This window comes from Triticum aestivum, chromosome 4B (genome assembly GCF_018294505.1).
Source record: "Triticum aestivum cultivar Chinese Spring chromosome 4B, IWGSC CS RefSeq v2.1, whole genome shotgun sequence".
In the NCBI taxonomy this organism is placed as follows: domain Eukaryota; kingdom Viridiplantae; phylum Streptophyta; class Magnoliopsida; order Poales; family Poaceae; genus Triticum; species Triticum aestivum.
In genome coordinates, this window is record NC_057804.1 from 270,370,754 (window position 1) to 270,375,178 (window position 4,425).

Below are 4,425 nucleotides of genomic sequence, written 5' to 3' on the forward strand. Positions count from 1 at the left end.
ATATAGATTGGAAAGTAAAGATTGCAAAATAAGATAGATCAAAAATTTATATGATGGAAAATAGACCCGGGGGCCATAGGTTTCACTAGTGGCTTCTCTCAAGATAGCATAAGTATTACGGTGGGTGAACAAAATTACTATCGAGCAATTGATAGAAAAGTGCATAGTTATGAGATTATCTAGGCATGATCATGCATAAAGGCATCATGTCTGCGACAAGTAGACCGAAACGATTCTGCATCTACTACTATTACTCCACACACCGACCGCTATCCAGCATGCATCTAGAGTATTAAGTTCATAAGAACAGAGTAACGCATTAGGCAAGATGACATGATGTAGAGGGATAAACTCAAGCAATATGATATAAACCCCATCTTTTTATCCTCGATGGCAACAATACAATACGTGCCTTGTTGCCACTGCTATCACTGGGAAAGGACACCGCAAGATTGAACCCAAAGCTAAGCACTTCTCCCATTGCTAGAAAGATCAATCTAATAGGCCAAACCAAACTGATAATTCGAAGAGACTAGGAAAGATAACCAATCATACATAAAAGAATTCAGAGGAGATTCAAATATTTCTCATAGATAAACTTGATCATAAACCCACAAATTCATCGGATCTCGACAAACACACCGCCAAAAGAGTTACATCAAATAGATCTCCATGAAGATCGAGAAGAACATTGTATTGAGATTCAAAGAGACATAAGAAGCCATCTAGTTAATAATTATGGACCCGAAGGTCTGTGGTAAACTACTCACAACTCATCGAAGAGGCCTTGGCGATGATGTAGAAGCCCTTCGTGATCAATTACCCCTTCGACGGAGCGTCGGAAAAGGCTCCAAGATGGGATCTCACGGGTACAAAAGGTTGCGACGGTGGAAATAGGTTTTCGTGGTGCTCCTCGATGTTTTCAGGGTATGCAAGTATATATAGACGAAAAAAGTCGGTCAGGGGAGCCACGAGGGTGGGGGCGCGCCAGGCACCCTCGTGGCTGCCTCGGCTGCTTCTTGACGTCCACTCCAAGTCTCCTGGATTGCATTTGTTCCAAAAAGATCGCTCCTGAAGGTTTCATTCTGTTTGGACTCCATTTGATACTCATTTTCTTCGAAACACTGAAATAGAAAAAAACCCAGCAATTCAGGTTGGGCCTCCGGTTAGTAGGTTAGTCCCAAAAATGATATAAAAGTGTAAAGTAAAGCCCATAAACATCCAAAACGGGTAATATAATAGCATGGAACAATCAAAAATTATAGATACGTTGGAGACGTATCATCCTCCTATGTTTAATTAGCCAATAGTTCTACAATAATGTCTGGGTTCAAAGCAGAGTACTATGGGCAGCAACTAATTTACTCTTTTGACCTTCCATTTTAACTTGATATGTGTGTGTGTGTTTAATTTGCCTAGCCTAACCACACGCAAAGACCATAATCAGAGTCTAATCACAAGTAATCAATTGTTTCGCAAAGCAGTAGAGCAAAAATAGAAAGGCTAGTATAAAGTATTTAACAAAATGGGATTGGAAAATGCATCCAACATCAACTGTAATATATCTGCAACAATATAATCCACCCACCCAAAGAGCACATGCTACTCATTTCTGTAGAGAAGCCACTTCTTACTGTTGGAAAATGACAACAAGTAGGAATAGGATGAACTCAGGTTGCAATCTAGGACTAATGCACTAAGAATCTAATATGACAAGATAAAAAAGTTATTTATAAGCCATTTCTTCAGGTTCTTAAGCAGCCTGACCGAGCATTTTCCTGCTCCTTAACTATATGGGAATAACGTTTTATGAAGGATGAATCTGCAGGTGACATATACTAAGTAAGAAATACTAGAATTAAAAATAATTTGATATCCCGCAGAACCACCGAGTAAAAGAAATAACTTCAAAGGATTGGTAGAATAGTAGGTAAATGTCCTTCAGGAGAAGCCTAGATAATCAACATACATTTTTTAGGTAAATTCGATTTTCTGTGTGTTCTGTTAATGCAGGAGGAAAGAATTTAACAATCTTCTTGGTTCTACCTTGAAATAACATAAGATAACTCCATACTTGTTTGGTTGATTTAGGCATGAACAGTTGATCCGATAAGCTTGATGTTGAACAGTACATTGATGTAGGCATGAACAACCAATCCAATAAGCTTGATGTAGATTGCTAGTCCCCCTTTTGGATATAAAAGAAGACTTGTAACGTGGTAATCATACAGAGATATTAACATGGGGGTGGGGAATCAGAACCATAAAGAAATACTCCTCTAAAATTGTGCTCCTCTTGGATAGACACATTTGATGTACCTAAGGATCCAAATCGAATATAGTCATGATGGTATGACCTGATCTACAAAAGAATCAAAGACTTGATATTAGTTATTATCAGCAGGCACCATTAGCTTACACAAATAAATGAGCATATGTAAAAATCATTTACTTCGTCAATCCTAGATGCAAAATAGATATAAAGATTTGTTTACCTTTTGAACCTATCAGGACCTGACCATCCTATGGACTACAAATCCTCATCCAAACTGTAATTTTCTTCCTGTAGGAGGTTGCCCACAAATTGTTTTGATGTTACTTTGTAGCTAATTTTAGTGCAGCTTCAATCAGCTCCTGAAGTTGGCCTCGTTCCTAGATTGCAGAACTGTTATGATAAAACAAAGTGTCAATTATCTCTTGTCAGACGTAGAGAGACATATAGAAACCAGCGACAAGGGGAAGTAAGAAATTGCCACAAAAGTAGAGTAAAAAAGTGCTCCTACCGGATTTCACCAATGCCTAAGAGTATTGCAAGGCCACATCGCGCCGCCGCCTCTCGTGCGACAGATCCAACCACAGTCACCTTCTTCGCCAGCTCCGTGCCACTGCCGGCGCTCGCGTGGGGCTTGGAGATGGAGACGAGGAAGACCTACTGCGAGCTGCTCCTCTCGGGTCGGATGGTAGCCGCGGCAGCCGCGGCGGCGATGGGTTCCAGATGGAGACGAAGTCGTTGCTGAGCCCGCCAGCAAGGAGGGGGTCATGCTCGTGACGGCGGTACCCGCCTTCTAGCCTGGGGCGACGGTGGGGATAGGCTGGAGGAGAAGGTATGGTGGAGGTGGCTTTGGCGGCGCCGGCGGAACCCTAGCTGTCGGCCGGGCGGAGATAAGGAGATGCGAGAGAGAGGAAGTTGCGTGGGATTGAACTGCTTTTTTCTCTCTTGTCCCCACCTGACGCGTTTTCTCTCCCTCTCTCGCACATCCAATAGGCTAGCACGAAGCTCTCTCTTCATTGGCTGTCAGGCATACTACGGGTGAAGACGTGGACATGACGAGGGAGCGCTCGATCTTTCTTTGTCTCCTAGCGATCCAACGTGGCATAGCCCAGATAGGAGTAAAATGCATGAACCGTCCCTGAAGTTGTTGGCAAGGTCCAGAATGGTCCTTAAACTCTGAAACTGCTCCAATACAATCCCCAAACTCGCGAATACGATGTCATTATGGTCCTTGAACTCGTGCAACCAGTCCTGGGCTACATATAAACGTATGGCTCGTGTATGCCGCGTCGTCCATGTCCGCCATGTCACCATCTCGCCGGTCAAAATCCCCAAAGGGCAGCCTGAATTCCTAACTTTCCAAATTGCTGTCCACCACAACACACTTCAGACAGTTCGGTCGACGGCGGCAGCCTCGGCGCGTCTCCCCCTCCCGTCATCGGTGGCATACCATTTGCGCCTCCCCCTCTGTTTCCGCCGGTGGCATCCCTGTCGCGCCTCCCCTTCCCATTGCCGCCAGTAGCTCCAGTTGCACCTTGTTTGAGCGACTTTTGGCTGTTATGTAATCTCAATTATGCACTAGTACTATATTCTAATGGAAGTGAACTATCCTTGTGTTCTAATGGAAGTGAACTATTCTTTGTTCCAATATTTGTGAACTATTCTTTGTTCTAATGGAAGTGGGACCAACATGTATCTGCATTTGACTGAATATATGAAGTGAGCCCAAAAATTATGACTGAATGTATCTGCATTTTGAAAGATTATGCATGTGTAATGAGTCAAACTAATGAGACCAACAAATGCGACTGAATGTATGATTGAAAATGTGCATGTACAGTGAGACCAACAAATATTCCACTGATTTCTGACAAATATGTATACATATATCCCAATGTGCTTGTACAATACTAGTGCATAACTAAATTTTGACAGAACACATATATGAAGTGAACTTTAGCACTGAATTCTGGCCAGTACAGCAGTAATTTTGCACAAGCATGTATGAATTGAACACTCATAGATTATAACTGAACCTTTGCCAATATAGAATGAAAGTACTAATCTGATCCCGAGCACAGATGGACCCTATATCCACATCGCCCATTCACATCAAGATTCGAACAGCGTGTTGTACAGAACGTTGTATATCG

The 4,425-nt window shown here is 42.5% G+C and overlaps 1 long non-coding RNA gene across 2 annotated transcripts; it reads right to left on the bottom strand.

The window, feature by feature from the left end:
• Positions 1-1,010: 1,010 nt before the first annotated feature.
• LOC123091967 (uncharacterized) lies at positions 1,011-3,264 on the bottom strand. Of its 2 annotated transcripts, none has more exons than XR_006443956.1 (4): positions 2,784-3,264; positions 2,496-2,665; positions 2,047-2,362; positions 1,011-1,124 (listed from the first exon to the last, which is right to left on the bottom strand). It is a non-coding gene; the product is annotated as an uncharacterized lncRNA (long non-coding RNA). The 2 variants fall into 2 exon arrangements; XR_006443957.1 differs by having other exon boundaries at positions 1,029-1,124; positions 2,075-2,362.
• Positions 3,265-4,425: the final 1,161 nt, after the last annotated feature.